At 38.5% G+C, this 11931-nt stretch overlaps 1 pseudogene; it reads right to left on the bottom strand.

The window, feature by feature from the left end:
* Positions 1-477: 477 nt before the first annotated feature.
* LOC143657803 (eukaryotic translation initiation factor 4E-binding protein 3 pseudogene) lies at positions 478-11013 on the bottom strand (annotated as a pseudogene).
* Between the last annotated feature and the right edge of the window lie 918 nt (positions 11014-11931).

Genomic DNA, 11931 nt, shown 5'->3' with positions numbered 1-11931 from the left:
GCTCTCTCCTGTGTGGTGGGCACTGTGAGATACCGGAGATGCCCTGTGCAGTTTACAGGGGGGTACCAACTTCTAAATATATTAAGACACTGAAAGAAGACTGTAGAGAAATCTGTAGGGACACGGAGGATGGGGTACCTAATCATGAGGACAAGATAACCCTTTTTTTTTTCTTTGAGTGATTGCTAAGCAGTCAATAGGTGATATGCTCTACCCCCTAGTCCTAGCCCCTGAGTAGAGAAGGGTGGGGGGTGGTCAACAGGCCAAAGAGAAAATACAATTGAGGGCTTGGCAAGTTGCCCACTCTTATCTCTGGTCTAGCTGCCTCAGAACTAAGGAAGGCCCAGGGCCAGTGAAACTCTGCCCAGATTAGATGAGGCCAGCTGGTCTTTATATACCCCAGGAAGAGACGGGTGCAATAGCAAATGGCATGATGGATTCCTCTAAAATTCCACACACTGGGTTGCCTGCACTGGATCAGATGTCCATTTCAAATTGTGCATCATCAGGTGTCTCTTTTGCTGTCTCTTTCTCTTCCTTCAGCTCCGCTGGCTTGGAGAGTGGGGCTGTTGCAGATCTGACTCTGGAAATCAGACGGAAGCAACACGGCAGCATGTGGGCAATGGGTGAGTTCTTGCACTCCAGTGGGAACTTTCCGTTGTAGACCATCCTGGTGCCTCACCAGGCAGCGGTGTACAGCGAGCCCCCAGTGGTGCTGCTGTAGCAGTCAGGCAGCTGGTTCTGGCCACCAGGAATCGGGCTGCTTGTAGATGTGGCTGTAGCAAGCCAGAGGAGCAGGAAGCAAATGGCTGGTGTTGAAGGTGCCGAGTGCAGCTCTGAGTCCGAGGTGAACTCAGCTGGCCACCAAGATAGCAACTTTTATGGGTATTCCCCAGGAATAAAATATTTTTTCCTGCCAACCAACTAAACTAATATGCAAACTATTTGTTCATATTACCATGGATCTCTACGTCATAGAGATTCTACAAATGGGCTTGATCATTCTCTGGGCCTTGCTTCATTGTCTCTGAGAGCAGCTGATGAATTTTCATATCTTGTGGCATGTGAGATATCAAATAGTAGGCAAAATGTCATGGGATTGTATTTTTCTGGAATAAAAGCAAATAATTTTTATCATATTGCCATTCATTTGTATATATTCAGTCATTTTATGAACCTAGTCTACAAGCTAGAGATGAAGTTATAGCTCCTCCTGCAAGCCAAGAGGGAAGACTAAAGAGCACAGGGATGGTGGTAGATGTGGCCAGTTAAGTCAAGTATTATCCTCCCCTGGACTCCCTTACCAAGGAGTTGCATTGTTGCTAGCAAGCAGTTGTCTAGCCAGAAACAATGTTTCCCAGACCTCCTTTGTATCCAAGTATAATGATATACCTAGTTAGAAAGTATCCTATTCTCTTCAATTCTCTGAATGTGATTAGTTTTGATGTTAATTTTTCCTGAAATGTTTGGTAAAATTCACCAGTAAAGCCATCTGGTCTTGGGTTTTTCTTTGTTTGATTGTTTTTGATGATTGCCAATTTTTTTTCACTTTTATTAGATTCGTTGAGAACTTCTATTTCTTCTTGAGTCAGTGTAGGTAGTTTGAATGCTTCTAGGAACGTCTCCGTTTCATCTAGGTTATCTAATTTACTGGAAAACAATTGTTCAGAGTATCCTCTTATTATCCTTTCTTTTCTGTGGGGTTGGTAGAAATGTTTCCCTTTCCCTTCTGATTTTTCATATATACATCTCGTCTCTTTTTTTTCTTTGTCATTCTAGGTAATTTTCAGGGTTTTTTTGGGGGGGGGTCAAGATTAAATGAGATTGTGCATGTGGAAACATTAAGTAAATGCTAGGGTGATTCATAAAGGTAAGGTTCTCACCTACAGATATACTCTAACTACTGTTCAAGTCACTCTGTACCTGAGGAATTTGAAGAATGGCATACCTTCCATTAGCCCTCTTTAGAATTGGAGTTTTAGAGATTCCCCAGGAGAAGGATCACTTTCTACTTTGGTATACCAACCTCACAGGCAATATGTGGTTGTATCTTTTCCATTGGCTCACCAGTTCTCTCACAGTGAGTAGTGGAGTCCTCAGGGTCACTCAGCTTTCCTTAACTCGGCTGCATTTGGTGAATCACACATCTGCATGTCTTGAAGTCACCCTTTCTTCAGGAAAAGCATCTGCAGCTTTGCATCTGTAGCTTCCTCAAACTGCTCCATTTGTTTCAGCTATTTGGCTACCAATAATTTCCAGATAACATGTTCTCAAGGATGGTGGCTAGTGTTCCTAAATTTCCTCTTTTTTATTTTCCAAAGCACTTAGGCTCAGAATGACTCTTCCATCTCCAAATTAAATTGGTAGAAGGTCTCTTTGTGAGCACAAGGTGGAAACATACTAGTCCCTTGGTAAAAATTTGCTGTATGATGCCCATTATCACAAAACACATCTATTTGTTCTCTTTGTTTCCTGACAACAGCTGGGTTTACTGTACTATATTTTACAGTTAGTGATTAAGACATCTTTAAAAATCAGAAACACCTGATTTAATTAATAAGATTTAGATATTTAGGTCTGACCTGCATAAATATTTTCCAATTTCCTATATATATCTTGTCTTTGGAGATAGCACAGAGAACTTCTCTCTTCAGCCCAATGACAAAGCATTTGTTTTGGACCAGAGAAACTTGATTCAAGTGATTACTTATTCTTACATGTACTTTCGGAGTCTTGACCAGCCAACTTGGCAGGTGGCAAGTAATTGGAGTTTATAGTAGAATGAATCTTTGATTGAAGTACCTGGGTCAAAGATAAAACAGAACAGTTCATACAACACGGCAGGGGGCATTATGAACTCTTTGCATAAAACAACAATTTGCAAGAAGTATAGATGTATCATTAGTGCTTTTGGAACAATAAACCTCTCATTTGATTGCACCATTTTAAATGTTTGATGAAGTGTACGGCAATATCTAATTTAGTTGTTCTCAAATGGCAGCATGGATGATGCTCCCCATTCACATTTGCAGTTCATCAAATGTCTGCCATTCTCCTGTGATGAGGAATGATTCCAGAAGGGAAAAGGCAGACACAGGGTAAAATGTAGCAGAGATTACCAAACAGCAACATGGGCACTTTCAATGTGGCAAAGGTAGGTGACACTTAAGTCCAGTCCAGTCAGTGCTCTCAGAGGGTGGTTCTGTCCGGCTCTGCCCCAGAACACAGCAATAAAGCATTCTTCATATGATGGGCACTTGGTGGGCTGTGGTTTTTCCTGCTCAGCATGTCTTCCTATTTTCCTTCTTCTGGTAACAGTGCCTACTTTCCTTTAGGAAACTCCTTCATCAGTGCATGTACTAGTGGGCTGTCAATCTGGTGTGGCTTTTGAAATGGGGGCTGTCAATCATAGTAGCTTGCTTCCATTTCTCTCTCCCTGCAGCACACCTGGAGTGGGCAGGTAAACCAGGTCGGGACAGTCTTAGTGCACTTCGGTCTTTGAAAATGGTGATTGGCTCCAGAGCAGGGGTATAAGCAATGTCAGACCAATCAGATTCCTTCCCCAGACCTCATCAAATTAGGTGCTCTTGTCCTTGGATCACAAGTGGTAAATACACAGGCCAGGGCTGTCAGCTCCCATCTTTCCCATCACATAGAAAGAGCCTTCCTATAGCAGGAAAGGACAAGGATGTTTCCTTTGAACATCCAAAGGAAAGCATGCCTCAGACATGGAGGATAAGAAAAAGAGCACTCAGGTTCTGCGTCCTTGCAGCTAGGAGTGAAACTACCCTTGGAATCCTCAGGTACATAACCTAACAAATTCTACTTCTTCCGTTTCTTGCTCTAGCTAGTTTTAGTTGGATTACTTTCACCTGAAATAAAACAGCTTTCACAATATAATTGTTAGAAGTGTAACTTCAATGAAGAAATCAACTAAATTTCTCCGTAACTCATTCTGTCATAACCCATGTCTAGTCAGTGCTCATGTTAGATTTCCGATTATAGAATATATGAAATGATTGGTTGCAATGAATTTTTATGACAGTAATAAAAATCACATTGGGGTGAAGTTAGTTGAGAGGTCATTTTCTCCCATGTATGGAAGGAGATTGTGTTTAAATATTAGAATTGAAAGCACCATCCATCACTGCCAAACTGACCATAATATTTATATACAGCAACATCCTCTTGGACAAAGGCAGAAGGAGTTTAAAGGGAAGGATCATTGTGGATAAAAATAATCCCCTTCTCAAAATTTGTACCATGTCCTCCATTTTAAATCTCCATTTTCTATCAGTATTTCTTTTTGCTTGGTAACAGATTAATGGTATATAATTCACATAACATACAATTCACATATTCAAAATGTGCAATTCACTCTTTTTAAACATTTTCACAGGGCATGCAACCATCACCATAATTACTTTTAGCACCTTGTTCCTACCTCAGAAAGTAACCCCACACCTTCTATGAGTCATCCTCAATATTCCTGTAACTGCCTCCCCTTCCCCAGCTCTAGCCAACTACTAATGCACGTTCTGTCACAATAGATTGGCCTATACTGGACATTTCACATCAGTGGAATCATACATCAATGGTCTTTTGTGACTAGATCCTTTTACTTAGCATAATGCTTTCAAGTTTCATCCATTTTATAGCATATATTGACACTTCATTCCTTTATGTTTTGTTGAGTAATATTCCATTTTTATGTATATAGCACATTTTACTTATCCATTCATCAGTTGATGGAAACTTCGGTTGTTTCATCTTTATGACCATTATGAATAATGCTGCTATGAACATTTATGTATTACTTTTTATGTGGATATATTTTTGGGGGGTATAGGGTGGAATTCCTGGGTCATATAGTAATTATATGTTTAACATTTTGAGGACGTTCCAGATTGTTTTCCAATATGACCACACCATTTTGTGTTCCTACCAGCTATGTATAAGTCTGCCAGTTTCTCCACATCCTCACCAACCCTTGTTATTCTCTGTTTCTTTTATTATGGCCATCCTAAGGTGTATGAACTGGTACCTTATTGTGAGTTTTTTTTTTTAATTAAATCTCATTTCCCATACTCCAGTGATTTTTTTTACTATTAGATATTCCATAAATATCTATTCAAACAACTGATGAATGAGTAACAGTGATTTTACAGCTAAAGTACAATGGATTTTTATGGATAATATGACATAAAATGTAAAATTTACTGTCATACATTATACTTTCTGCTTTGTGTAGTGGGGTGTGGTAAATGTATGATGGTATGGGCACACTTAAATGCCCCCAATATTCTCTCCTACTACTAGCCTTGAAATTACTTTCCCCAGGTTCTCTCTCTCTCTTTTTAATGCCATTTCATTTATATATTCATATGCCATGTAATCATCCAAAGTACACTGTCAATGGCTCACAGTATCAACATATACTTATGTATTCATCACCATAATCCACGTTAGAAATTTTCATTACACCAAAAAATAAAAAAGAACACCCAAAACATGCCTTACCTCTTATCTCACCCCCCAATTTATTTATTTATTTAATCTTTATTTTCTTATCCATCTGCCAATACACGATAAAGAGAGTATCAATTACGAGGTTTTCACAATTACATGATCACACTGTAAAAGCTATATAATTATACAATCATCACCAAGAATCAAGGCTATTGGATTATGGTTCAACAGTTTAGGTATTTCATTCTAGCTATCCTCACACAGTAGAAACTAAAAAGGAATAGCTGTATAAAGCATAAGAATAACCTCCAGAATGACCACATAACTATCTGAAATCCCTTAGTCACTAATACTTCATTTCTTCCCTCCCTTTTGATCAAGAAGACTTTCTCAAGCTCACAAGTCAGGGCCAAGCTCATCCCTGGGAGTCATGTTCCACATTGCCAGGGAGATTTACACTCCTAGGAGTTATGACCCATATTGTGGGGAGGGTAGTGAGGTTATGTGCAGAGTTGGCTTAGAGAGAAAGGCCACATATGAACAACAAAAGGGATTCTTGCAGGGTGGGGGGGGGGAACTTTTAGGCATAATTATAAGCAGGCAGTGCTGGTTTGAAAGGATGTATGCCCCCAAGAAAAGCCGTGTTTTTATCTAAATCCCATTTCATAAAAGCAGAATAATCCCTATGCAATACTGTATGTTGGAAACTGTAATCAGATCATCTCCCTAGAGATGTGATTTAATCAAGAGTGGTTGTTAAGCTGGATTAGGTGATGACATGTCTCCACCCATTTGGGTGGGTCTTGAGAAGTTTCTGGAGTCCTACAAAAGAGGAAACATTTTGGAGAATGAAGGAGATTTGGAGAGAGCAGAGAATGCTGCAGCACCATGAAGTAAAGAGTCCATGAGCCAGGGACCTTTGGAGATGAAGAAGGAAAATGCCTCCCGGGGAGCTTCATGAAACCAGAAGCCAGGAGAGAAAGCTAGCAGATGACGCTGTGTTTGCCATGTGCCCTTCCAGCTGAGAGAGAAGCCCTGACCGTGTTCACCATGTGCCTTCTCACTTGAGAGAGAAACCCTGAACTTCATCGGCCTTCTTGAACCAAGGTATCTTTCCCTGGATGCCTTATATTGGACATTTCTATAGACTTAATTGGAACATTTTCTCAGCTTTAGAACTGTAAACTACGAACTTATTAAATTCCCTTTTTAAAAGCCATTCCATTTCTGGTATATTGCATTCCGGCAGCTAGCAAACTAGAACATAGGCTTAGCTTGACTTTTACAGGAATAAGTTTCATAAAGTCAAGCCCCAAGACTGAGGGCTTGGCTTATTAAATTGGTAGTCCCCAGTGCTTGAGAGAATATCAGGAATTCCCCAGGTAGGAACGTTTAATACTTCCACAATTTTCCCCAGTCCCTCGAAGGGACTTTGCAAATATTTTTTTTATTTTCTGCCCAAATTACTTTGGGATATATTAGTGTATTAAATTAACCTGAACAAAATAGTAAGGTCTCATTTCCTATTCAAGTTTCCATGTAATTATGTTGTTTGAATAAACTGACCACACAGGTTAAATTAGATAGTGTGGTACAGAAAAAATAAATTTTGTACCAAATAAATATCTCTTCCCTTAGTCTCACACAGAAGTTTGAAGTTTTAAAATATAGTTACTATTGGTGGTTCAGTGAAAGAATACTTACCTTCCATGAGGGAGACCCACGTTTGATTCCCGGACCATGCACCCAGGAAAAAAAAAAAAAAATATATATATATATATACACACACACACACACACACACACACACACACACACACATACATATATACAGTCAATATCATCCATTACCCTGTATTCTGATTTACTTTAGTTCTAACCAGATCAGCTTCATTCATATCCCTAATTGATGTCTGATCTCTTTTTCACCTTCTTTAACCCTTGCTGTATGTGGTAATGCTGACTATCAGAGCTACAGAACTCTAACCTGAGTCTTAGGTGTCACACAGATACCCAAAGTTCCAGGAAATGACCAGATTATACACAAAGAGCTCAGCATCTCAGAATTTAGAAGTAACAGTTAAAACTCAGGAAGAAAGAGTGACTTCTGTAAGAGCTTACAATCCAGGAACATTTACAATAAGCATTATTGAACATTCTATACTCTTTAATTGTTGATTGCGCTGATTTCCTGATAACCTATGCTCTTGAATTCAGCTCTCAGAGTGTGTATATTATTATAATTAGTCCTTATTACTGAAGACTTATAATATTTGTCTTTTTGCTTCTGGCTTATTTCCTTCAACACAATGTCCTCAAGAATCATTCACCTATTGTTGCATACCTCACAAGTTCATTTCTTATTGTAACTACTAATATTCCACTGGATATGTACAATACAGTACACCCATTCCATTGGATATGTACAACACAGTACATGCTTCCATTTGTTCCATGTACCCTTAGGCTATCTCCATCCATCGCAAACTATGAATCTCAGAGTGATATCGAGTTGCATTTCCCTTATGGCTAATGATGTTGATTTGTACTTGCTGGTCACTTGTATATCTTCTTTGGAGAAGTTGTCCATTCAAGTCCTTTGTCCATTTTTAAATTGAGTCTTTCATTTCTTTAGCAGTGGCAAGGATACTTTAGTGAGCAAAACTTGATCTCATGCTGTGGAATAACTTTTTTTCTCTATTGCTGGAAAATGCACTTTGTATGGTTAGGAGAACCAGGAAGATTACCATGAAAGAGGATACAGTAGAGAGAAGACCAGGGTGTCATCACTCTCCTGGGGCAGGGAGTACGGTGGATGGCTGTGTGTGTATGGGAGCTTGAGTGCTAATACCTCTCTTCTTTTTAACCTGCAGACTCGATGTGTGTGTTATCTCTATGGCCAGTCTGTCCTTGACTGCTTTCAGGGAGATTCCATGAATTATTTTTTTACATTAGGTTTATTTTATTTTTTACTTTTCTTCATAATAATTATGACATAATTATTTGACTTATTTGTCTGCTTCCTTTTTTTTTTTTTTTTTACTTTTAACTCTATCTACTAAGCTCTTTGATGATGAGACTCATGTCTGTCTCATTTTTTCTACTGCAATGCTTAGCACAGTTAACCTACACATACTCAAGTATTTCTGATTTCTTTATCCATAAAACATGGATAGTAATAGCATCAGCCTCATAGAATTGATGTGAGTGCTCAATGATTTACCGTACTGAAAGCACTTACAATTGTTCTAAAGGATTGTGTTCATTAGTATTTGGTTTCTTCTTATTCTTATCCTCCTTCTCTTTCATCCTCATTAGCACCATGATTATCATCATCATTAAGAATGCAGGAGGAGGAATATAGGAGAAAGTAGGTAAGTCATTGATAGGCTTCACTTTGGGGTACCTATGAGACATCCAGGCAGGGGCATCTAGTGGGTAGATGCCAGAAGTTGGCTCAGAGCTCAAAGGAGTGATCTGGGCTGTGGAAGTGGGTTTCAGAAAACACCAGCACACTGCTTATAGATGAATGCCTGGGATGAATGCACAGAGGAGGAGCAGGTAGAGTGCATTAATTAAAGTGGCGTGCCCTTTAATGCCTTAAAGGGAATACAAAGGGAGAGGAGACAGTAAAAGATACCAGTGGTTACAAAAGTAGGAAGAGACTAGAGATAGTGCTGAGATGGAAATTAAGAGAAGGTAAGGGAAGTGGTCCATAATACTCACTGATGCGAAAGTTGAAATAATATGGATGACTAATGAGTTGATTGAATTCAGTAATTAGGAGATCACTGGCAACATTCATTAGAGCATTTTCAGAGGAGGTTGACTTCCTTATTTAGCTGATAGGAATTTGAACTGAAATTGGATTATATGATTTCCTTTGGTAAGGAAGAAAGTAGATAGTTGGTTCTAAGAATTTAGGCAGTTGATTGGCACTCTTTCCCTCCAGGCCTGTCATTTTAAGAAGCTGGCATCCAAGAAAGAATAATTAGTGCAAAAGAGAATAAGTTTAGCACTCGGTATGCACTTGGGAAACACTCCATTCTAAAGCAGGGATTCTTTGATAAAACCAAATTGAAGCATGAATCTGAATGTGTGGCCCTTGGACATAGGCTTCTTCCCTTTTTCATAGGGAAGCAAAACGTTAATATACAGTGGGAAGAGGGACCTCACAAAAGGAGTACAGGAAGTGAAGAGGAAGATGGAGTAAGGTTGCATTTCTGACAAAGTACAGGTATTCTACTCAATAGTACATTATGGCCCAGAGAATGTCCTGGGCACTGAATAACCATAGGAAAAGCCTCTGCTCTGTTGGCAGGGCCTAGAATTCCCTCATGTTCTCTCCATATGAGTGGTGCCAGAAATGTGAAATGAGGGGACTGTGACCTTACTTTTGCTTTCTCTTGGCAGTTTGACTGAGCTGAGATTAGGGTTTACAAGAGTATTCAAGCCAGAAGGATGATTTTGTCAAGAGTTCAGAATGCTAGAATGCTGGAAAGTTATTATACTCTTCATAGAATATCATGAAATATTGATACATTTAATCTTAGAAACAGTCTTAGGCAGAAAATATGACTCTATTGTATATCACAGTATAAAATCATAATTACAAGCAAACACATACATAAAAAACACGCAGTTGAATTAAGAGTGATTGGCTGTTTGCATTAACTTTTGCTTGCTACTTATTCATTTGATTTGTTATCAGCTAGCACTCACCAGCAGAGAAGCAGTAGCAGGTGCAAAATGGTTTTAAAATTTTGGCAAAGAAAAGTTTAAAATTGAGAAAATTTTATTCATTAAGTTTTATTTTCTAGAAATTGTGAAAACCCAGCAATTATTTCAATTTAGTGATGGAACACATTCATTCTGCAGAGACTGAGACTCTAAACAAGTTCTAAAATTTTCATACTACAAATTGTCCTGTACCAAAAAGGGCATGACATGTCTATTAGCAGACACTATCTTAACAAAAGAACTCAAATTTGCATTTGAGCAGTAGGGTGAGAACAGCCACGGGACACTGGTTTCCCATGTTTGTACTCACTGTTTGTACTCCCATTTCCTGCTAATAAGTGGAAATTGACTTTTCAATTACTTTGCTCTTTCTCATACTAACAATACAAAATTGTGTGCCACATTCAAAACAGATGTTACCTGGAGAAGAGGGAAGAGTGAGAGTGCCTCCTTCTTCACTTAGCTCTGAGAGCTTCTTGGTACTTTAATTAGGTATGATAATCCTAAATTGTTTGTGAGGCAATTTTTTATCCTCACTAGAATGTAAGCTTTAGGGCAAGGATTCTGTGTTATTAACTGTGAAATCTCCAGCCTCTACATTGGGATCTGGTACATAGTAGGTGCTCAATGCACATTTGTTGATGGAATCTGGAGTTTCTGTAGAAGCATTTGAGATGGCATAGATTTTGGACTAAAACATACCTGGATTTGACCCTGGCTTGCTATCTTAGGCAAGGAGCTTAATATATCAAAATTTACTGATACAGCTAATAAACTGAGACAATGCTTACTTACCTTTTAGCATTGTCATAAGAAATAAGAGCTATTCTAGGTGAAGCCTTCAAATAGTGCCTTGCGTACAAAAGTTAACTAATAAATGGCAGCTATTATCCTTCCGGAGGATGAAAGATTTGCAATTTTATATATTTTAAGTTGCATGATAACCAAAAGCATGCAATTATGTTGGAATTTTGAATATATAACATTTCATACTTTCAAAACTATGTAAATGTACTTATTAATACGTGTTAGCCATTAGCAGTCCATATAGTGGGAATTTATTTCTTGCATCTAATTTAATCCTTTCCTGCTAATAGTCAAAAACAAAGAACTTTATCAAAGAAACGCTAACATTATTTGGTTGCAGAATTAGCAAAAGCTCAGGAGGTGTACTATTTGAATGGAAAGACTTTTTTTAACCTCTTATGTTGTACAGTTTTCCATAACTGACACCACTAGGTACTCTGTGATTACCATTCAAGGAGAGCAGATGGGCCAAGGGTTGGATAGTCACTTGTGAAATTGATTTATCTATAAAGACAAATACTGTGAACCTATTCTGTAGTGGAACAACTGATTTACATTTACCTATCAAGGTGAATACACAAAAAAGCTTATGAGACCCATAACAAGGTCCTACCATGAGGCAGAATAAGGGAACAGAAAGCACTGAGACTTTCTAAATTGGATTGGTCTCTAATGATTAATTTGACTATCTCCTCAAAGGAACAGTGCCCTCCTCTGCTACTAGGTATAGCTATATTTTTCTGTTTGGGGTAAAATAACAACAGCAACAACAAAAATAGGTGGATAAAGGCTAACCACGCACCTCTTGCTCTCATATATACCCCCTTTGATTTGAATGTATTTAGTTGTCAAGTACATTATACATTTGTTCACCACTGATATTAATTGTTATCCCTGGTCCAGAATTAGGGAGAAC

Source organism: Tamandua tetradactyla, chromosome 15, assembly GCF_023851605.1.
Source record: "Tamandua tetradactyla isolate mTamTet1 chromosome 15, mTamTet1.pri, whole genome shotgun sequence".
NCBI lineage: Eukaryota > Metazoa > Chordata > Mammalia > Pilosa > Myrmecophagidae > Tamandua > Tamandua tetradactyla.
This window is presented reverse-complemented; position numbering and strand designations above follow the sequence as displayed.